Consider the following 24,034-nt stretch of genomic DNA (forward strand, 5'->3'; position numbering starts at 1 on the left):
TCATTTTCTTCAAGACTCTCCACCTCCTCTCACTGAAGTGGCCACCAAGCAATGAACTTGCTAGACTTTGGTCCATAGGCTTCTCCTCTCCCCTGCCCTTGGTAGGAGCTTCGAATAAGTGGGTGAAAGGAAGAGCAGAGGACATGAGGCTCTGTTGGCATCTCCAGTGGGCAGCCAGGAGCTTCGCGGCCTTTGGGCCAGGCCTCCACAGCTGAGTCTGCAGGCGAGGGCCCTGGGGCCGGCGTACGCAGCCCCTGCTCTTGTCCAGTCATCTGTCTGCCTGTCCACCCATCCATCCATCCATCCCTTCACATTTTGCTGAGCACCTGTTCTTCACCAGGCACTGGCCTCAACAGAAGGATGCAGAAGTGAAAGACCCCAGCTTCGAGGAGCCCATGTCTCCGGGCAGGGGGAGAACTATATATATATATATATATATATATATATATATAGAGAGAGAGAGAGAGAGAGAGAGAGAGAGAGAGAGAGAGAGAGAGACGCCTAATATATAGGCCTCCAGATAATATAATATAATCAACACAATTATACAATCACATCACAGTTCAGAGCAGTTACTCAATGCCATACACCATCCAAAATGATTTTAATCTACACATCAATTTAATCCTCACTGCAATTCTATGAGGCAGGTACTATAATCACTACCATTTTACAGATAAGGACACTGAGGCACAAGGAGGTTAAAATAAAATTTGCTCAAGGTCACACAGCTAAGAAATGTGTCCAGGGGAAATGACCCAGCCTCTGCTCCTAACCACTGCTCCAGCCCACCTCAATGGCAGAAGTGTGTACAGAGCAAAGAGGGAGGCAGGGGAAGAAGTGAACTACTTGGGGTGGAGGGAGGAGGGGCTACCCAGGAGGACTTCATGGAGGAGGTGGCAGCTGTGAAGGAAGAGGAAATGGGGAAGCACACACATCCCCTAAAGTCCTAAGGTGCCTTGTCCACACAAAGACTAAAGCTTTCCAAACTGGACCACAATTGCTGGCCTCCATACACATATTAAGTGCCTACTGTATGCCAGGCAGTGGGAGTATAAAACATAAATCTTACTTTTGCCCTTAAGGTGCTCCCTGTCTAGGGAGGAAAACAGAACCCCCAGACAGGATTTCCAACTGCCCCAAGTGAGTGAGGGTGAGTGATCGAGTGAGTTGAGTCCCCTGGAGCCGCGCTTGGCTCCGACGCTCAGGATCTTCTGTGTCTTCTCTGCGTTTCCATTCTCCTCCCTTTCCCCCCTGCAGGAAGTCACTTCCTTCCTCGGTATAGACGCCAGCACCAGAGGAGCCCACCAGTTGGAGGGGCCCCCGAGAACGCCCTCTGAACTGGCCTGGTGGTCGAGATGGAAAATGTCCCCCTCTGTCGGGCCTCTACGTCCCCACTGCCCGGGGTACCAGGGGCAGCTGGGTCGGCTCCTTGTTTCCTTCCATCCTCTCCCTCAAGCACCCCCACACTGGAGAGAGCGGTGCGGAGGGCAGCCTCCCTCCTCTCCTAGCAATACTCAGGTTCGCCTTGGAGGCCCCCTTTCTGCACCGTGTAGCAGCCTGCAGGTGGGTGGTGCTGACGGACCCCCCCACCGCTGACCTCAGTCTGAGAGTGGACCTGACCACCAAGCCCAGGGGGCCTGAGAACTGGCTATAACTCAGTCGAACGAGACCCAACTAATTGTGAACTTTCTCAGGAGGGAACGAGCTCGCTGTTGCTGTAGCCGTGCAAACCATCCACCCGCACGCTGCTGGAAGATGCCTACCTGGCCTGGAATGCTGACCTGGCCCATCTCCAAAGTCCCTTCTCAGTTCAAGCTGCTCCGATTTTGGCCTGTTTATGAAATATTTGTTTCATGCCAGACACCATTCTAAAGGCTTTACGTGTATCGAATACTTCAGTCCTCACAGAAACCTCATGTGGGTAGGTGTTATTATTGCCCCCATTTTACAGATGAGGAAACTGAAGTTCAGAGACTGTTAGCCACTTAACCTAAGTCCACACAGCTAGTAAGCAGTGGAACAAGGACTTGAGTTCCCGGCTGCACTTCTAATCACTATGCTCTCCTGCAATTCATTTGATTCTCCCGGGGGGGCTCGTATTACAACCCTCATTTAGTGATGGAGAAAAATGAAGTGGCCTGCTTGGGGGTCCCAGAGGGGACCACAGTGCAGGGTTTTCCTATTGGACACATACTCAGAGTTAGATAAGACTCTCCTTGCTAACTCTGTTGGGGGGAGGCAGCAAGGAGCTAGTGCCCCCTCCGCAGCCCCTGCCACACTGAAAATAATCCTGAAGATCTGAACAACAAAGGTGGCATCATTTTTCAACCTTTATTCCATGTTCACCACGTGCCAAGGCCTTGTTAGGATTAGGCTCTTGGTACAGTTGTGTCCCCAGCAGAGACAAGCACCGACCAGGAGGCTAATCACTGGAGGTCCTTGGGCGGCGGGGACCAGAGCTCGAAGGTCCCGTACTCAAGCCACCACCCCCTCCAGCCACGAGGACAGCCCCTGGGTTGTCCTGTGCTGATGGTGCCACCTGGTGGCACATGTGGCTCTCACCTGTGATGTCTTCCTCTCCAGGTCACTTCTTCCCTCTCTGGGGTCTTGGGCTGCCCAGAGGCCACTACTCAGCAAGGTCAGAGCAGGACTTGAGAGGTCACATGATAAAGTCGCAGGGGGCAGGGGGTGGACAGGGCCGGCAGGACCAGGCATGTGCTGGGGGCCTGTGGGAACAGAGGGCAGGGCATGCGGCTGCAGGGCCCCAGCCCGCCTGCCTCCTTGATGTCTTTTCTGGGCACCCACAGGAGCCTCCTTCAGAGCCCGCCCCACTCTGTCCTAACAGCTGCTTTGGCTGGGAACACCTTAGAAATTCCTCTTGGAAAGCTTCATAGGAGCCAGCTATTGGGCGCCAGGAAAACCAGTCCATGGCCCCCAGCAGGGCTCCCCATAGAGTTCAGCCAATTAAGGAAGCAACTAGCCTCCCCCGAGGCTAATTCATGCACTGGCACCTCACACAGCTTTATGGTTCTTTGGGACAGAGGGCCTCAGCTCCCTGTGGGCAGAGCGGGCTGTGTGGCAGCCACTCCTTACAAAGATTCCTGGTCCCACACCAGCGATGCAGCTCCACAAGGCTTCCAGAGGCCAGAGGACCTGTGTTTTAACAGATGCTGGTTGTCACACTTGAGAAACTGCCCGAAGTGCTTCCCAAGGCAGATTTCCAAGGGGCTGTGGGTAGGGTGATGGGCAGCTCTCCAGGGGGCCTGCTCTGAAGGGGCCACTGGCCAGCAGGAACCCTTCAAAGAGGCTGGGTTGTCCCTCCTTCCTTCCTTCTCCCCCCTTCTCCTCCACTTGTCCTCCCTCCCTTCTCCCGCCCCCTTGGAAGGCCGGTGTGGTGGAACTGGAACAAGCCCCCTCCATTTGCATCCCAGCCTTACCTCCTAAGCCAGTGGGGGCAGTTTCCTCACCTACAGTATGGGGGTGAAATACCCACCTTGCACGGATTGGATGAGGAACAGTTGTGGTAACACAGGTGAGAGTGCTTGGCAAAGAACGAGATGTTGATTGAAAGTAGCTGTTTTGCCTCAGCCTTTGAGCCTCTCTCGAGTAGGTCTCTTTACAAGAGGTGGGCCGGCGGCTCGGAGGGGAGCAGGTTCTGCAGAGAACAAGCGTCCAGCATCAGGAGATGAGGCAGGTGTAGCCCCCAAGGGTGTGCGGTTATGGATGAGGAACTCTGCCTGGGGGGCGGGTCTGGGGGCAGCAGGGAGACACGCGGGAAGGTTGGGGAGTGGGAACGGGACGGGAGGCCTTCCAGGCAGCCTGGAGTCCTCGAGCTGGACCCCTGGTAGGTTCCAGAGCAGGGTGCAGGGGGCTGGGCAGCATCCGGTGACTCTCCCACCAGCTGACCCCTCAGGAAAGCTCTGCTCTCCCCTCTCCTCCCTGCCCAGAGGTACCTTTCCTCTCACTTCTCTTCCCATCAAACTGTGTCTAGGCCCGCTCCCTCATACCCTCTGCCTGGGGAGACCTGGGTCAAGGTCAGAAGGCCTTAGGTCCACAGACAGCAAAGAACCCAAGCCAGCACCTCTAGTTCCTACAGGAGTCCAGAAATCCCTCCAATGGCCCACAAGGAACTTTGGTTCGCTCATTCATTCATTCAGCAAACATCTCCAAGGCGTTGCTCTGAGCCAGGCCCTGTCCTGGGCCCTTTCCATCTAGGACAGAGCTTGACACCCACACATCTAAGTCACAACCCAGTGGGAACCCAGTGTGAAGGGGACACAAGCCCAGATCAGGCTGAGCCTGCCATGGAAACCAAGGCCACAACATTCACAGAGTCTTGGTAAGATGCTCCAGGAGAAGAGAGAGGGCTGGCAGGAGGGGCTGGGACGTCAGGTCCAGGCGAAGAAGCTGAGACAGGACGGGGGTCCAGGGGAGCCAGACTGGGACGGACTCCCTCCTCCCCCATCCTCTGACGAAGCTACCTTCTCTCTCCAGTGTCAACAATCAGATGAATGAAACCATTTATTTTTCTATTAAAAAATTACTGGTATTGCAACTAGTATAGATTCCTACTGTTTTCACTTCACAGTACAGATTTTCAGCCACACTCTGAGTTAAGCAGATTCCTGGCTGTTCCTGGAAGCCCGGCATCATTTATGACACGGTTTCTGAGTGGAAAGACTTTCTCCAGAAGACACAGCTCATTTGGAAGTAAAGAGATTTCCTGCGTTCACTGGAGTGAAAACCCCGTTCTTTACAAAACCGCCTGCAACACTGAGGAGAGGCGGTGGGCTTTTTAGGACCAGAAATCTTCATGGGGCGTGCTGATCGAGAAGGACCACAGTCTGCCCTTCGTCCAGGTAGAAAAAGAAAGGGGAGAAGTCAGCTGAGTCTAGACCTTTGGATGCTGTGCCGTGAAATTTCCACCAGGTCACAGCAGATGGGCAGCAGCCTGAGAGCCCAAAGATTTCACTCACCCAGAAACCTCCTCCCCAGGAAATTCCCCCACCCCCACGGAGCCCAAAGGAAAGTATTTTCAGGCTTCTTCCATTGGACTTGGGTGAAAGTATTCCTAAGCAGCGGCCCAGCCTGGCTGGGAGCCCGGGCCTGAGTCACCGCATCCCTGCGCCCTGTTGGCCACTTCTTTTCCTTTCTTCCCTCCCTGAATCTATCTGCTGATCTTTGTGTCACCACCTTCTGGAAGATGAGCCATGCGCAGGCCATGGCCATCCCTGAGCTGCCCATGGGACCGGGGCTGGGCTCCTTGCCAGATGCAGCTGACCTCAGAGTAGGCAGGAGGCCCATTGTCACCTGGCCCAGGGCCTGGACCCAGGCAAGGGTCCCCTCTGACACCATCCTTCCCCCTCCCCCCCCAGAGGGGGAGGGGAGGAGACTAGCAAATGGTGCTGGGGTCCGGGCAGCTGAGGGGACAGCTGTGCTTGGGGTCAGGTGGGAAGGGTGGAAGCAGGGGTGAGAGCAGGAGGCCTTGGCTGTTTGCGGAACACACTGGGAGAGGAGGAGATGAGGGGGGATGGGTTCAGTGGGCTTCCTGGGGTCTGCAGGTGGCCTGGGGCTCCTGCCACCTCTCCCTGGAGTCCCTGTGGCTTTGCTCCCTCCCCTCCCCACCCCTCCCTCTGCTCTGTTCCCTTGACGGGAGGCTCTCAGGCTCACGGAGCCGCCCCTGCCCTGGATGAAATGTCTTTCCCTCGGAGTTGTTTTTTTTTTTTAAGAAGGATACAAGTCCTCCTTTTTTTTTTTTTTTTTTAATTTATTTAATTTTGGCTGCGTCGGGTCTTCGTTGCTGCGTGCAGGCTTTCTCTAGTTGCGGCGAGCGGGGGCTACTCTTCGTTGCGGTGCGTGGGCTTCTCATTGCAGTGCCTTCTCTTGCTGCGGAGCACGGGCTCTAGGCGCGCGGGCTTCAGCAGTTGCAGCACGCAGGCTCAGTAGCTGTGACTCATGGGCTCTAGAGCACAGGCTCAGTAGTTGTGGCACATGGGTTTAGTTGCTCCACGGCATGTGGGATCTTCCCAGACCAGGGCTTGAACCCATGTCCCCTGCACTGGTAGGCGGATTCTTAATCACTGCGCCACCAGGGAAGCCCTTTCCCTCGGAGTTTTCACCTCCAGGTCTTTCTTCTTCCATTTCCCGAGCAGGTCTCTTTCCTTCTCACAGGTGAGGACAGGGGGGTGTGGTCCCCTGCCTCCCCCTCTTCAGGCCAGGACATCCCTGGTCCTGATCATTCCCCCCACCCGGCTTCCAGACCCTTCCCCATAGAGGGCTCCTCCAGCCTGCATCTCCCTAGTGCCCAGCTGGGGTCTGACCAGGGCTGAGGTCAATGGGACCATGGCCCCGCCCACATTCTGGAGGGATGCCTCCTGAGAATCCCCTACCTCCTTCTGGGTCCCCTGTTTCCCCTGAGCTGCTGGTCGACCCTCTGCTGTGCCCCCTCTATGCCCCAGAGGCCACCCCCCACGTGGGTCCTCTTTTGAAGTAACTCATGATGTTGACTAACGTCTGCCTCTCCCGTGGCAAAGCCTGCCCTTCCCTGAAGGGGCCCATTAGGGCGGCCCGAAGGGAGAGGCACTGCCGCAGAAGACCCCCTCTTTATCCCGACAGGCTGATCCCAACCCCTCACATCATTGGCTGAGATTGTTCACAGGTCATTTTGATTTAGAAAAAGGCTTTCTCGGGCTCTCGGGATCCGCTCTCTATGCGGAAGTTCAGAGCAAAGGCAAAGATGATACTCACCCTCTTAGCGGGGCCCATGGGAGGAACTGAAACCGTCTTTGTGAGACATGCGCCAGGAAAAGACGGAGGGAAGGGGCTAAGAACTGGCATCGGTTACGGACGCAGGAGGCCTGCAGGCACTTCACACACGTGATGTCACAGCCCCCCAGGAGGGACGCGATCCCCCTGTTGACAGAGAAAGAACCGAGCTGGGGAACCCGGCCAGCCAGGACCCAGAGCGAGGCAGTGGTGGGAACAAGCCCCTCTCTTCTCTGGAAACCGCCTGCTCTCAGCACAGAGGAAACTGGGGTCTGAGGCTTACGGTTTCCAGGGGATTTTCACTGGAAAAAATCCCTACAAGTGCAAAGCCAATTTTAGGTATGACTGTGAATATTAACTTCCCCTTCTTGTGAGAACAGAACCCACAAGTTACAAGTTCTAAAAGGCTGACAAAACCATCACATTAAGCAACCCAGGAACATAGACTATTGTGTATGAACTGCCCGCCCACCTCTATAATGCTTTCCCTGTAATTTTGTACACTGATCACCTCTTTGTTGGACAAGGATTCTGGAACGTCATATTCTATCGAGAGAATCTAAACTTCGACCAAGTTTCCTTCAGAGATGAGCAGGAAGAATTCAGGGCATGTCCAGTTTCCTCATGCGGGGACTCCCCTGCTCCTTGGATGGACGACCCTCCTTACCCAGTGTGGCTGTGCTGTCCTCTCTGCAGGGACCTATTGTGAGTTATGTTCATTGATGTCAATATTTCATGTCAAATCACCAGGAGATTTAAACCTTATTCCATCGTGTTCATCGGATGTCCTCTTCTTCATTCATCGGTGGGAGAATTCCTGGAAGCCATCTGGACCCTCAACAGCCCAAGAACTGGCCTCCACGTGGAGGTAACTGGGAGCCACATAACCCAGGGCCAGTCCAGCGCCAGCCGCCTGGAAGAGAGAAGAGAAGGGAATCGAGGGGAAAGAGGTTTAACTAACTGAGGTTGAAATGTCTCACATCTGCAAACCTTACGGAAACCTATGGTCACGTGAACGCAATGCAGTTACATATTGCAATTCAGTGGCCGACATAAAGCCTGTATTTTGACTGAATGGCACTGACTGAGCAGGTACATCCAGGCAGGCGGAACCAAGCCACTCCTTGCCTGTTCCAGAGAAAGTGCCCCGAAGAGGATGCGGCAGCCAAACTCCTGCTAGTTTTACGTCTCTCTCAAAAGGCGCAGCCTTGGAAATAACCCTTGCAGGTAGGGGTGGCCTCTCTGCCTTATAGGAAACTGAGTCTGGACTTGGAGGCAGGAGATCTGGGTTCAAGGCCCAGCCCGGCCTCTTCCTACCTGCGGGAACTTGGGCCAGTCATGAGGGTCCTCTGAGCCTCCCCTTCCTCCTCCATGAGGCTGATGAAAAGAACAGCCACAAGGAACGGGAGTGCCTGTGAGTGAGAGCCCGTGGACGTACACGGGGCTGTTCACTTCTGTCCGGGGATGCTGCCGTCTGGGGCTCTGCAGGGGGGCCCAGGAGCCCAGTTCTGGGAGCTCCTCTGTCTCCCCAGGCATGGAGAAGGGGGTGATGTCTCTGATCAGGATTCTGAACCAGTTCCAACTAGGCTGTGGTTTCCCAGCAGGCGGGGCGCCAGCCTCCCGCCCTGGCCTCGGCCTGCCCTCCACACGGGAGCGCTCTGACCAGCCCACCCGGCCACCTCGGCAGCCAGGCTCCGCCTCGTTTCCTTTCCCTTTCAGACCTGACGGATGACTGACGGCTCCTCCTCCAGCTGTAGAGAACTCCAGCCCGCACTTTGCCTCCAACTCGATCGTGCAGGACCCAGCTCCCCTTCATCCTGGCACCAAACGTCTGTTTGATCAGCTTTTCATCCGTTTTCCGAAAATGTGGTGATTTGAGGCTATTCTGAATCTTGCAGAACTGTACGTGTTGCACCCTGGCAAGATATTGATGAAGCCCCAAAGCTGATACTGGAGATGCCCTGCTCTCTGACGGCCCCTTCATCCCCTCACGGCCCCCGCCATGGCCCCCACAGCCCCTGGCTCTCTCGTCTTTGCCAGGGCCACCGTGAGGAACAGAGGGTCAGCTGAATGCGCTTAGCAGAGAGTCAGAGAGGCGGTGAACGTGTCCTCACCGGGTGGGGATCCTCTGTCCCGCCCCACCCCCAGGTCAGCTGGGAGGGGAGGGGTGGGGCGGGAGGGGCGTTGGGGTAGCATACAACAAGGTGGCATCTCCGTCCTGACATCCTGGATTCCACGGCCCCTCTGCTCAGCCTTCGTGACAGTAAAAAAAAAAAAAAAAAAAAAAAAAAAAAAGATTGTTTCAGTGCTGGTTAAGTGTTCTGCATCTGCATCTCACATCTTTAGTAATAAGCTTTCTCATTTGACAGCAAATCCCAGTTTTACAAAGCACTTTTTCAACCATTTTTTTCCCCTTGTGCACAGACCCCTGTAAGGTAGCAGCTCCCCAACTTTTCAGAGAAGGGAGCCAGGCATCGGAGAAGCTGTGGCAAGTTCATGAGTTACTGTCAAGGATGCTCATAGGTTGATCCAGCAACAGAAAAGCCAGGGGTACCCTGATTGGGAGCTGCGGGCGTCAGGGCAGGGAGCCAGGGGCCTGGTAGGCAAGGTTGTGGGTGGTGGCAGTGGACCTTGGACCAGGGCTCAGGATGGAAGCTCTGAAATCCCAAGGGTGAGGAAGGAGGAAGAACAGAGCAGGGCAGAAACAAGGACCCAGTGAGGATGCTGGGGGACAGAGTGAAATCAGAGCTCAGAAAGTGTAATAATCAAAGATCTATAAAGACAAAGCTCATCACACCCGCCCTCCCACCCCTCAGTCCCTCTCCCCCAAAGGGGTCTACACCCTCAGGCTCACCTGCAACCTTCCTCACCCTTCTGACCTGCAAACAAATAAAGCACAGAGCCACACACAGCCAGGGAACTGGGTTTGTTGGTTTTTACTGCGGTAGGGCCATCCTCGCCCTTTTCACCTGAATGCATCCTGCTTCGGGCCGGTGGGCAGGCCGGTGTGGGCTGCTCCAGCCTGCCCCTGGCCGGTCAGCTAAATCGGGAGGGAGGGCCAGGCAAGGCTGCAGAAAAGCAAAGATCTGTTGATCTGCTCTGCCCGGGGTGGGGTTGGGGGGACTGGCCCTGGGGGAAGAGGCAGAGGGCAGGGAACTGAAAGAAGCCAGCTGCGGTGGGGACAGCCCTGCCCGATTGACTGACCTGGAGAGGGCAGGAGTCCCCACAGGACAGTCAAGGCTGTTCCTAGGGTGGGGTGGGGCGGCAGGGGGAACAGGGGAGGCCCAGCAAAAACTGGCAGAACCGCCCCCATCATAAAAGGATATGTTCTCGTCAGGCTCTTTTCTAATCCAGACTCCCCTCCCCCCATTTCTCCCGGTCGCCTTGTTTCACCACAGACACCACTGGGGAAATTGCTGGGAGAAGGAAGGAGGGAGAAGCAATGGGGTTTATTAGGAATGGTGACTTTGTGATTTTCTGCTGCTAAGCGGCAACACTAGCTTGCCCTCCCCCCGCCTGCCGGACAGAGGAGAGGGGAGAGTGAGGCGCAGCCCCAGCCCGAGGTCTGGGCGTGACAGCATGGGGCAGCGAAGGCTACAGGGCCACCAGCGAGCACCAGGGCCCCAGCTTCTCTCCGCCCCCTCTGAGACAGTCTTACTGAATGTAGTCTGTTGAACTGTGTTCCCCGAAAGATATGTTCAAAGACTAACCCCCTGTGAATGTGACTTTATTTGGAAATAGGGTCTTTGCAGATATCATTAGTTCCTTTCATCTCGAGATGAAATCATCTTGGATTTAGGGTCGGCCCTAAATCCAGTGGCTGGTGTCCTGGTAAGAAGAGGAGGGGACACACAGAGACACAGGAAGCAAGTCCACATGAAGATGGAGACAGAGACTGGGGTGATGTAGTTACAAGCCAAGGGATGCTGGGGGCCACCAGAAGCTGGGAGAGGAAAGGAAGGATTCTCCCCCAGAACCTTCAGCAGGAGCATGACCCTGCCGACATCTCGACTTTGGAGCACTTACCTCCAGAACAAGTGTCTGTTGTCTGAAGCCACTCAGTTCGTGGTACTTTGTCACAGCAGCCTCAGGAAACGAATCCACTGAATAAAGAAACCAAGCAGGGGTCATTAGGGAGGATGATGACTCTCCTGAAGAAGAGGCAGGCAAGGGATTTTAAACACCTCTGAATCCACTTGGGAGCAACCCTTTTACAACAAGGAGTAGTAAGAGAGAAGTCGGTAACCTTTTATTGTAAAGCCACATAACCTTATGAAAAGTCTGGAAAATAGAAAAGCACATTTACCTGTTATCCCATGATACCCTTTGGAGTCTACAGACCTGGGTTCAAATCCCTGCTCCATCTTCCTTTTGACATGAACGTAATTCACTTCTCTGAGCCTCAGTTTATTCATCTGTAAAGTGGGGATAATAATCCCGCCCCCCCCCCAAATTTATTAGAATTAAACAAGAAAATACACACTAGGTCCTAGCACGTGCCTGGCTACTCACCAAATCTTAGTAAGGTGCTTGTTGAATACTAGTTCCTCCCCCTCTCTGATTAAAAGCTCCAAAATGATGAGATTGGGTTCATTTTAAAATCCCTAAATGTGGATGTATCACAACTTTCTTCTTCCTTTATTTGGAAACAATGAAGGTTTTGGGTTTTTTTTTAACTTTTAGAAAGATTTATTTTTAAATTTACATACAATAAAATTCACTCTCTTGGGTATATAATTCTCTGGGTTTTGACAAGTGCATAGAGTCGTGTAACCACTACCATAGTCAATATAAAGAACATTCCAGGAACTTCCCTGGTGGCCCAGTGGCTGAGACTCCACATTCCCAATGCAGGGGGCCGGGGTTCGATCCCCGGTTAGGGAGCTAGATCCCGCATGCATGCCGCAACTAAGGAGCCCGCCTGCCCGACTAAAAAAAAGGATCCCGCACACCGCAACGAAGATACCGCGTGCCACGGCTAAGACCCAGCGCAGCCAAAATAAATAGATAATTTAAAAAAAAGAACAAAAAACAGTCCATCACCTCCCCAATTCCCTCCTGCAGCCCCTTTGTGGTCAGACCCCCGCCGCAGCCTTCAGGAACCACTGGCCTGTTCTCCTTTTGTCTTTTCCAAAAAGAGGTTCATAGAAGTGGAATCGCAAGCACGTGGCCTATCGCGTCTGGATTCTTCCACTGGACATACGCTTCTGAGGTCCGTCCATGCTGTCGTGCGGCTTCCCCCGTATTGAGGAGGGGTTCCCGCCGAGTGTGCTCCTGTGTGGATGACCACAGTGGCTGACCCCTCCAGGTGAAGGATGCGGGCTCTTCCCCGATTTCAGTGACTATGAATAAAATTGCCATAAGCATTCATGTCTGGGTTTTCGTGTGAACATGAGTTTCCATTTCCCTTGGGTAACACCTGAGAGTGGGGTTCCAGGTTCCCATCAGGTTTCTAATGGCCTCTGAGTCAGATCTGCTCAGAGGTAGGGTAGAGAGGGGAGCACGGTCTGGGAAGATCTGGGTCCCTGTCGCAGCTCAGGGATGACAAAGGTCAACCAACTGAGGAGGACTGCTGTCACTTCAGCTTCCTCCAGGTCTGCTTCCCTTCTCTTGGAACGACCAGGCCAGGGCGGGGAGGAGGGTGGCCAGCGACGGGCCCTGGGACTAAAGCGAGCTTTGTGGTATAATCCATATGTTCCGCTGCAGCCCTCCGGGGTGGGGAGCTGGGAGCAGCTCTGTTTAGTTCTGGTGCTACTGAGCCTGCAGGTGGGTCTGTGCCATCCTTGCTCTCGCAGCTGTTTCTGGACTATTCTCCTCCCTCTTCCTTACAAAGCCTCCCTCTGCGCCTCCCGTCCTCAGCTCTCCTTACGTGTCACCTGTTACCTCTCCTTGCGGCAGGTACCCAGACCTCCAGGCCACGCCGCCCCCGGTCCTTGATGATCCTAGCGCATGGCCTCCTGTCCCATCCACCAACTGCTCCTGTCTTCTCAGTGATTCCAGAATCCGTGTCGATAGTCCTTAGGCCTCTCAGTCCTTCACTTTCTCTCCTCCAATGGCTTTGTCCTCCTCGAAGCCCAAGGACCCAAGGCACGCTCTGGACCTTGCACCTGTGCCCAGATCCTTCAGCCCCTCAATCTCTAGCACTTCTTCGTCACCACCTCTTACCATCCACTTCCTGCTTCCGGATTCCTGCTTCCAACAATCCTTGGCTACCTCAGGACCTACGAGCCATGATCTTACCCTCACCCCATCCTCACTCAGCACCACAGCCACTCTGACACCTGGAACCCCCCTCTCCATCCTCATCCTACTTGCCTGGGGAGAGCCCGGCTCTGGTTAGATCCCACCCTCCACCCACCTGTTCAGACGCCCACTCTCCCCAAGGTGGCTGGAGGCCAACACACATCCCCACGGACCGCTCTCACTCACGATCCAAACCGCCCACCCCGAAGGGGCCCCACTGCCACCTGGTCCAGTTCCTGCCCCCGCTCCTTGGGGAATAACCTCCCCTCCCCTCTCTGCTTCGCCCACCTGCTGTACTTTCCTGAGGAAAAGGAGAACCGGCCAGCAAAGAACTCAGGATCCCTCAAGATCCCTTGCCTCCATCCTTCTGCTTGTTCAGACTAAAACCTCGGGGTCGTCCTCACGTCCCCGCCTCCTCTCACACCCCACCCCTCCACCTGAAAGTATCCCCACAATACAGCCCCTCACGTCCCCTCCACGGCACCGGCCCCCTCCGAGCCCCCGTCTCCCACCCGCTTCACCGTGGAGCCTCCCCACCGAGCGCCCGCCTCTGCCTACGTGTCCTTCCCCAGCTTGTGCTCAGCAGCAGAGGGCTAAGCCGGGTCGCGTCACACCTGCACACCCTTCGTGTCACTCGGGGTCAAAGCCAGTGTCCTTGAGCCCTCACAGGCTCTCTAGGACCTGCTGCCACCCCACCTGTTACTTTCCGTCCAGCCTCCTCCCCTTCTCTCTCAGGCTCACCCACTCGCCACACTGGCCTCCTTGCTGGTTCTCCAGCCAAACTCGCTCGCCTCTGAGCCTTGGTACTTGCCGATCCCTCTGCCTTGAGCCTTGCCCCCCAACAATATCCATGACAGTCCCTCCCGTCACCGTTTCCCAGCTTCACTAAAATGCTCCCCTCCTGGGGAGGTCTTTCCAGACCACCCCATCTAAAATGGCACCTTCTCCAAGCTGCGTCTCCCTCCCTGCCTGTATTCTTCTTTGGCACTACTGCAGTGTCTTTTTAATCTTTTTTTACCTTGTTTGCTGTCCATCTCCCTTTACTGGAACATGAGCTCCACGAGACCAGTGAGTTGTCATTTGCCCACTGCTGAGTTCCCAGCACTGTCGCAATGCCTGGCACATAGCAGGAACTCAATAAGTTTCTGCTCTCCTGCGCTGCCCGCGCCCACCCGGGACCTCTCCTGGGGCCGTATCCTGTCCTTCTTGCCAACTCAACCCACTGCTTTGGAAATTCTCCCTGGCTCCTGCATCATTCCCCGCTTGCTGTTGGGTCATTTCCATCAGTGTACAAACATGCAAATACTGGATTTTCTCCTTCTTAAGAAGAAAACAACCAAGGACTTCCCTGGTGGTGCAGTGGTTAAGAATCTGCCTGCCAATGCAGGGGACATGGGTTTGAGCCCTGGTATGGGAAGATCCCACATGGCGCAGAGCAACTAAGCCCATGCACCACAACTACTGAGCCTGCACTCTACAGCCTGCGAGCCACAACTACTGAGCCCACATGCCACAACTACTGAAGCCCGCGCGCCTAGAGCCCGTGCTCTACAACAAGAGAAGCCACCACAATGAGAAGCCCGCGCACTGCAACAGAGTAGCCCCCACTCGCCACAACTAGAGAAAGCCCGTGTGCAGCAACGAAGACCCAACGCAGCCATAAATAAATAAAATGCTAGTTCTTTAAAAAAAAAAAAAAAAGAAAGAAAACCTAAAAAATAGGATCACACCAAGTGGGAGAGAGGGAACAGTGTAGAGAGGATGGGGTAGAACTGGACCTCTCTAAACATACCTTGTTTTGTAGTTTTGACTCTGGAACCATGTAACTGCCTTATTTAATTATAAATACATTAAATTGAAATGAAAGAAATCCCCTAAAAAAGCAAAAGGATAGGCTTCCCTGGTGGCGCAGTGGTTGAGAGTCTGCCTGCCAATGCAGGGGACACGGGTTCGTGCCCCGGTCCGGGAGGATCCCACATGCCGCGGAGCAGCTGGGCCCATGAGCCATGGCCACTGAGCCTGCGCGTCCGGAGCCTGTGCTCCGCAACAGGAGAGGCCACAACAGTGAGAGGCCCGCGCACAGCAAAAACAAAAAAAACAAAACAAAAACAAAATTTGTGGGACTATTAGCTATAGATACTTTGCAGATGCTCTTTATCAAGTTGAAGAAATTCCCGTCTATTCCCAGTTTGCTAAGAGTTTTCGGTTATTTTATTTTATTTTTTAAAATTATTTATTTGTTTGTTTTTGGCTGTGTCGGGTCTTAGTTGCAGCGTGCAGGCTCAGTAGTGGTGGCGCTCGGTCTTAGTTGCCCTGTGGTGTGTGGGATCTTAGTTCCGCGACCAGGGATCGAACCCCCGTACCCTGTGTTGGAAGGCGGATTCTTAACCACTGGACCACCAGGGAAGTCCTGGGTTATTTTAAAATCATGAATGGATGTTGGATTTTGTCAAATGCTTCTTCTGCATTCATTGATATGATCGTATAATTTTTCTTCTCTAGCCTATTGATATGGTGGGTTACATTAATTGATTTTTGAATATTGAGACAGCCTTGCATACGTAGAATGTGTTCCGCTTGATTGTGGTATATAATTCTTTTTATATTTGTTATAAATTTGATTTGTTAACATTTTGATGAGGATTTCTCTATGTCTGTGAAATATATTGGTCTGTAGTTTTCTTTTTTTCATGCTGCCTTTGGTTTTTATATCAGGGCAATACTGGCCTCATAAAATGATTTGAGAAGTATTCTCTACTATTTCAGGAAGAGATTGCATCATAATATTGGTGTTAATTTTTCATTAAATGTTTGGTAGAATTCTCTATTGAACCCACCTGGACCTAGAGGGTTTTTTATGGGAGATTTAAAATGATGAATTCAATTTCTTTAATGGTTATAGGTCTTTTCAGATTATGTATCTCATCTTGCTTGAGTTTTGGTAGTCTGAGGTTTTTAAGGAATTGGTCTGTTTCATCTAAATTATCAATTTATAAGTGTAAAGTTTTTTATAGTATTCCTTTATGATCCTTTTAATGGCTGTAGGATCTGTGGTGATACCCTTGTGTCATTCCTGATACTGGTGATTTGTGTATTCTCTCTTTTTACCTTGTCAGTCTTTCTAGAGGTTTATTATTTTTTTTCAAAGAACCCGTTTTTGTTTCATTGACTTTCTGTATTGTTTTCAATTTCACTGATTTCTACTCTTTATCATTTCTTTCCTTCTGCTTGCTTTGGGTGTATCTTGTTTGTCTTTTTTCTCGTTTCTTGAGGTAGGAATTTAGGTTATTGATTTGAGACATTCCTCTTTTCAAATGTCAGCACTTCATGCTATATATTCCCTTTCAGCTCCACTTAACCTGCGTCCCACACATATTTTCATTTTCAGTTCTTTGTAGAGGATTGTTTTTTAAAGCGGCACCAAGATGTTTGGAGGAGACAAAGACAGCTATCTACCAAAAGGCACGCTCTTCCCCTCAACGGCATAGATGTGTTGCCAGGAAGCGGCTACACAACCAGGGACTGAGTTTCCAAGTTGTCCTTGTCTCTGGTGAGGCAGTATGAACAGTTCTTGCCAAGGGAGTGTGAGAAGTGCTGTATGCCACTTCCAAGCCAATGCAGTCAAGAAATAAATATTCTTTCTTCATCCTCTCCCTTTCTATGATGGAGGCAGGTGATGAAGCCTTAGGGGGTAGTGGAGCCGAAAGATGGAAAGGCTATGGTCCCTGAATCACTGAATGGAGAAACACCTCCCACCAACTGTGAACGCTCATATCGGTCTGTTATAGGGGTGAGACACATGTCTTTTTGTGTTAAACTCTTAATAGTTGGGATTTATTTAGCAACAGCTAGCATTTCCTTGCTGTTAACCTCAACAATCAGCAGTGTAACTTGAAAGACATCTTTTAATAACCTGTTAAGGGCATGGCATCCATAAATATACCTGAACTTATTGATTTCATCCAGAATCAATTCTTGGGTATGAAAGGCCTTACCGTTTATTGCCTTGTTATACCTACTATACTGAGAACATAAAACAGTAGAACATTTTGGACAAGAGACCCTATCAGAAATCCCAGTTCAAAAGCATTTGGGAGCCATTCAGAAAACCAAAGCCCCAGAGCTATCATCTCTGACAAGGCTGCTCCAGACTTCTGCCTTTCCCCCACGAATGTCTGCTGAAGACAGCTGTCTGGAGAAATGAGAAGCCCTGCACTGTCTCAGCAGACAGTTTCTGCTCCCTATGTCCCCATGGTATGGGCACATAGATGCCTTGGGAAGAGCTGATGCTCTTAGGCTCTGAACCCGCTCTCCTGAATTTATGTTTCATTTTTGTAAATCAGACAGGACGTGGTCCGGAACCGTCTACAAAACACAACCCCAAACTGCTTCTTGATGTATTTCCAGTTGAAACGAACAGCTGCTCTAGTCTCAGATCTCCTTTGTATCATTTGCTGTTTGCTGTATCTGTCTCATTGGCCTCCTCTTTTTCAGAAAAATGTACTTACATTTAAAATAGAACGTGGTTATATTTTTGAAAGCTAAATGTCTTCCTCACCAGGCCAAATGGGGGTGCTTTCCCCCCTCTTTTTTCTCTGCACTTCCTCTCACATTAAAGCTGTTGAATTTGATGGGAGCTTTTGACTCCTATCTGGTTTATAAGCTCTGATTTCTAGAACAAATTACCTACGTAGCGCTCAGGCAGGCACCCGTCTGTCAGATAACCCTGGAGTTTGATTTTTCCGCCCTGCCCCGCGCTCGGTTATTCATTCATGGCAGGGAGACATCCGGAGGCCAGAACAATTTCATCAGCCCTTGGAATTCACGTACTGTGAGCCTCCTCTCCCCAGACCACGCCGCTACCATAAATAGACGTCACGTGGCTTCCTTTTATGATAAGGTCGGAGGAAACGAGTGCACAGGGAGAAGCCGCTAGGAGAGTCAGAGCTCTGAGTTCCGGCTCTAAAACCTGAACAGAGCTCGTCTTCTTGCCGGGGGGGCGGGGGGCGGCAGCTCAGAAAGGAGGGACGAGGTGGAAGACCTCGTGGGCGGGCCGCCTCCCGAGGGCTCCTCTGGATACCTGAGCGACTCCCTGACTCCCAGCACTCTCTGCCCTCAGCCATCCCTACCCCTCGCGAGGAGGCCCGCAGACTCCTTCCCGCCCCACCTGCCCGGCCGGGCTCTGCGGCTCCCCCAGCTCATTTTCTGATAGAGCTGTCACTTTTTATTGCTGATGGGAGAAATCATTTCCTCTCTTAGCTGAATGTTAATTGGCCTTTCTCCGCTCTTTCATTCAGTTAGTACATGCAGTCCCCTAGTTTTTTTCCACTCCCCAAGGGAAAAGCACCTTAGTAGAGAAGCATTCCAGCAAGACAAGGAAGGTGTTTCTTGCAAAACTGCTAATTGGTAATTGCTAAATCAGAGGTTAAGAAAAAGCTAAAAAGGAGTGCAAGGAGGGGGGTAACCAGGCATTTCGGTAGTTCCACAGGAGTTTTCACCGCCTGCAGGCTCACCGCTACAGTACCTACCACTGCAGAGGGCTCAGTACTCAATAGGGAGACCCGGGAAGCCAGCTGGGTCTGGTTGAAGAATCAACTGAGCATCTTCAAGGGGCCAGGCACCTAGACAGACCCGAGAGGTGCCGAGATAACTAAGATGTAGTCACAGGAGGCAAACCAATAAATAAACTGGGGACACTGGTTTCCATGTGACCACAGCAGTGGCAGAGGTAAGCCAGGATACTGCGGGAGGCACAGAGCATCAGAGAAACTTCCTGGAGAAAGCCACGCTGCAGCTCAGCTGTACAGGATACCTAGGAGGTCAGCAGCAAGGGCATCCCAGGTGGAGGAGACGGTCTGTGCCGAGTCACGGTGCCTGGAACAGGGTGGTGCATGGGAGGAGGTTACGGTCACAGCAGGGCTTCGGTGCCCAAGCAGGTTTTTTTCCCCGTATAATTTTATGCCCTTAAAAGAAATAGCCTTATTGAGATTTAATTTATACTCCATAAATTTACTGCTTCAAGTGCACAATTCAATGGTTTTAAATGTTTTCGTATATTTAAAGAGTAATATTCCTGTATATTTACAGAGTTATACACCCATCACCATAATCTAATTTTGGAACGTTTTCATCACGACAAAGAGGAACCTTCTCAGTGGGGTTTTTGATACGGGCCTGGCCAAATTCTGCCTCACGTCAGTTGGCAGCAGGGCAGAGAGGGGTTTGGAGGGGGAAGCCTGGCCCCTCCCTCATCGAACCCAGAACATGAGCAAGGAGCACAGCAGGGACTGAGCCCAGGGGCTAAAGATTCGTGGCAGCGGCAGGTAAAACCTACTCCATCTCTTAGATTCTTCTTTCTTGACAGGAAAAGAACGAGGTTATGAACACTCAGGCTAGTTTTTGCTGGCTGGTTATTTAGTGGTAGTGATACAAATCAGTATTTTAGATGGATGGTCGCCTGCTTACAAAGAAAAAAGACAGAGGCCGTATCACAGCAAAATCCAGAATTCTGAAGTTTCTGCAAAATGGGAGCAGCACAGAGCACTATTCGTATGTTTCATACAGCAAAAACCAGAGCTGGTCTGCCCCCAAAAATGGGCAGGGAGGGCTTCCCTGGTGGCGCAGTGGTTGAGAGTCCGCCTGCCGATGCAGGGGACACAGGTTCGTGCCCTGGTCCGGGAGGATCCCACATGCGGCAGAGCGGCTGGGCCCGTGAGCCATGGCCGCTGAGCCTGCGTGTCCGGAGCCTGTGCTCCGCAACGGGACAGGCCACAACAGTGAGAGGCCCGCGTACCGCAAAAAAAAAAAAAAAAAAAAGGGCAGGAACTCTGTCCTCAAAGTCTCTGTAGGATGACTGAAGTGTGGTCACGTGAACCAGAGGCTTGAGCAGGCCTGCCTCTGTGTAGTACAGATAGACCATTCATACCCAAAGTTCTTAGCAAAGCAAGGACCAGAGGGAATGGGTGCACCTCTGCAGTGGCTTTGGGGGCAGGTGGGTCTGATCTGAGCATGATGCTATGATAATTGTGTGTTATTTTTTAAATATGTGTTCATTTATTTATTTGGTTGCACCGGGTCTTAGTTGCGGCAGGCGGGCTCCTTAGTTGCGGCATGCATGTGGGATCCAGTTCCCTGACCAGGGGTCAAAGCCGGGCCCCCTGCAACAGGAGCACGGAGTCTTAACCACTGCGCCACCAGGGAAGTTCCTAGGTTTATTTTTTAAATTGCAAGTAAGAAACAAAAGCAGAAACAAATTAAACCAGCTTTCACAATAAAGGGGACTCAGTTCTGACAAAATCTTGACCGGTGTAATGTGAAAAAACTCTCCATACAAAAACATAGAAATGCAGGATAAAATATAACTACGTAAAGAAACCGTAAGCGCAGGCTGAGTTAGCAAGCAAGCAAGGGATAGCCCCAGGGGCCAGAACAAAGAGGGAGAAACCAGAGTGCTAATCATGTGATCTGACCCCACAGCTGCCTCAGGGAGGGATGCAATCAGAGCCAGTAACCCAGGGGCCTTGGCTTTGGCCTCCACATTGGGATGAGATGTGGAGATGGAAGGTAAGATCTTCAGAGGACAGGAGGTGGACAGGTGAAACTGACTGCCTGAAAAGCCAGGCTCCTCTGAAGGCTGATCTCTCAGTGAAGGGGTGAAGAGCTAGGAAAACCCTATCCCCTGGCATGAGGAGATAACAAGAAGTTTGTCTATCACGGCACAGGCGAGAACAGGCTACTTACAAAAGGATCCTCTGAAAAATCCAAACCTCACCTATGTGCTTTGAATGGGTTTGAGGCCCAAAGTGGTATTGCATGCATGGTCTGAGATTCTCATGCCAAAGGAAAACATTGGTCCCAGGCTGGTGATAACCCTGGGCCACCTGGCAGGGCAGCTGCAAAATGGCTTTAGAGGGACACTCTTACAACGCAGGTAGCAAGACGTTCTCCTGGGAAAAACAAGCTCCTCCAAAGACGAGCTCACGATATCAAATTCCAGTACCGGCAGCCCTTGTTTTATTGCATCTTGCTTTATAGTGCTTCACAGATACCGCATTTTCTACAGATTGAGGGTTTGTGGCAACCCTGTGCCGAGCGAGTCTTTCAGCAGCATTTTCCAACAGTATTTGCTCGCTTCATGTCTCTGTGCCACGTTTTGGTCATTCTCACAATATTTCAAACTTTTTCATTCTTTTTCCATTTGTTACAGTGATCTGTGATGTTACTATTATGACTTGCTGAAGGCTCAGATGATGGTTAGCATTTTTTAGCAATAAAGTATTTTTTAATTAAGGTATGTGCCTTGTTTTTTATAGACATACTGCTATTGCACACTTCCCAGACTATAGTGTAGTGGAAACATAAATTTATATGCACTGGGAAACCAAAGAATTCGTGTGATGCATTTTATTTTGGTATTTGCTTTATTGTGGTGGTCTGGAAGCAAACCCACAACATCTCCAAGGTATGCCTGTATTCATGAAGAAAGAGGTCATCTTGAACACAGCGGATGCCACAAACAGGAGGATTAGAGCCCTAAGACTCTGAGATAGTACAACAGCCGGGCCAAAAGAGATTGTGCGATAAGAATGCTTATAATGATTCAAGGCCAAAATGAAAGGTTCAAACGCTCAAGAAAATAGCAATACATCATGAAAACAAGAATAGGCAGATCTGAACAATATTTACAGATGAAATGATATGATATTTGAGATTGCCTCAGAATAATCCCAGAGTGGACAGCTGTGTGGGTTGGCACTTGTGGAAGGTGAATAAGCATAAGTACATAGGGGTTTCATATTCTATTAACTCTAATTTTATATATTTGAGATATCCATAATAAAAATTAAAAACAAACAAAATTAAAAGCTCCAAATAGAACTTCTAGAAATGAATAATATAAAAAATGAAATTTAAAGCTCAAGACAGGGTTAATGGCAGATCAGACAGAGATGAAGAGAGAATTGATGAACTGGAAGATATTTTTAAAAAATATCCAAGGGCTTCCCTGGTGGCGCAGTAGTTGAGAGTCCGCCTGCCGATGCAGGGGATGCGGGTTCGTGCCCCGGTCCGGGAGGATCCCACATGCCGCGGAGCGGCTGGGCCCGTGAGCCATGGCCGCTGAGCCTGCGCATCTGGAGCCTGTGCTCTGCAATGGGAGAGGCCACAATGGTAAAAGGCCCACGTACCGCAAAAAAAAAAAATCTAGAATGCAAAGTAGAGCAGAAAATGTAGGGAAAACTTCAAGAGAGATTAAGAGACACAGAGACACAGAGGATAGACAACCACTTTAGAGTGCAATTTTTAAAATATTTATTTAGTTATTTGTCTGCACCGGGTCTTAGTTGTGGCATGCAGGATCTTCACTGCGGCATGCAGGCTCTAATTCCCTGACCAGGGATCAAACCCCTGCCCCCTGCATTGGGAGCGCAGAGTCTTAACCACTGGACCACCAGGGAAGTACCTAGCATGCAATTTGACATTATCTGGTGATGCTATGACCTGACAGTTTCACTTCTAGTTTTGCTTCTCATACGTAAAAGTATGAGCACTAGAGCTATGTGTAAGAATGTTCATAGCAGCATTATGTATAATAGAGAAAAGATGGAAATAAGCTAAATATCCTTTGGTGGCAGAGAAGATAAATAGCTTACATCTTGGTCATATAAAGCAGTAAAAATAAATAAACAGCAACTACATGTCTCTCCATTAATAAATTACAGTGGGATACATACATATATATATATGCGCCACATCTTCTTTGTCCATTCATCTGTCTATGGACACTTAGGTTGCTCCTACGTCTTGGCTATTGTAAATAGTGCTGCTATGAACATCGGGGAGCATGTATCTTTTCAAATTATAGTTTTCTCTGGATATAGGCCCAGGAGTGGGATTGCTGGATCACATGGCAACTCTATTTTTAGGTAAAATTGTTTTTTTTTAACCCATATGTTTTAAAATTTAAATTCACGAATCACCCAATATAAGGGTCAAAGAAGATATCATAAGGGAAATCAGAAAATATTGAGAACCGAAAGGTAATTAGATCACTATGTGCTAAACTAGAAGAATCCCACTGCAGGATTATGCAGAGGGAGAGTTATAACCGTAAACACACACATTAGAAAAGAAGAGCGTTTCCCTGGCTTACAATGCAAGGGGCGTGGGCTCGATCCCTGGTCAGGGAACTAAGACCCCACAGGCTGCACGGTGTAGCCAAAAAGAAAAAAAAGAAGAAGAAACACTCCAAATAAGTGTCCAACTCTAGAAGGAAGGAAGAGAATAGAATAAAGCAGCAAAATTAAAGTAGAAGGAAGGAAATTAGGAAATAACAAAGAACAGAAATTAAAGAAAAAAAGAAGAGGATCAACAAAACCGCAGCTGGATCTTTGAGAAGACTGATAGGCAGCTCTCTGGCAGGAGCGGCTGAGAACAGGAAGGAGAAGGGACGAGGCATGTTAGGAATGAACAAAAAGGACACAGCACAGCTAGAATAGAGATTCAAAAAATAATGGCAGCCCACATTTACAAGTCAGTCTTTCATACCCCATTCTATAACGTAATATTTATTTACAGTGTAGGTTCAAATACAAATCTTTTCTACAGAACCTTCTGCCTGGGTATAGTAACAGTGCTGGGCTAACACTTACAAAGAACTTACCAGGAGCCCCTGCACCTGCCATGGGCTCTCTCGCCTCCACCCCTTTGGTTAGGCTGTTTCCTCAGCTCAAAATACCCTTTCCCTCTCACACATCTTGCAAAGGTTCGGCTAAAATGCAACTCCTCTGGCTGTTCCTGGAAACCCATTATCCACTCTGCCCTTCTTCCTTACCAATAGAACGATAATTTTTGTTCAGGATAATAAGATGCCCCATTAAAATAACCACAACTACAATACTATAGCCCCAGCTTCCTCTACGTCTCAGGGTGGAATGGGACTCCATTTGGTTACAAGTAGGAGTTTGCTAGGTACATTTTTTTTTTTTAGGTACATTTTTTGAAGATATATTTTTTTAAAGTTTAT

At 50.6% G+C, this 24,034-nt stretch overlaps 1 long non-coding RNA gene across 1 annotated transcript; it reads right to left on the reverse strand.

The window, feature by feature from the left end:
• Positions 1-588: 588 nt before the first annotated feature.
• Positions 589-11,400, reverse strand: LOC117196474 (uncharacterized). The gene is made up of 8 exons (XR_007470186.1): positions 8,883-11,400; positions 8,490-8,684; positions 7,280-7,681; positions 6,751-6,915; positions 3,471-3,658; positions 2,566-2,729; positions 1,767-1,834; positions 589-1,346 (listed from the first exon to the last, which is right to left on the reverse strand). It is a non-coding gene; the product is annotated as an uncharacterized LOC117196474 (long non-coding RNA).
• Positions 11,401-24,034: the final 12,634 nt, after the last annotated feature.

Source organism: Orcinus orca, chromosome 11, assembly GCF_937001465.1.
Source record: "Orcinus orca chromosome 11, mOrcOrc1.1, whole genome shotgun sequence".
NCBI classification, from domain to species: domain Eukaryota; kingdom Metazoa; phylum Chordata; class Mammalia; order Artiodactyla; family Delphinidae; genus Orcinus; species Orcinus orca.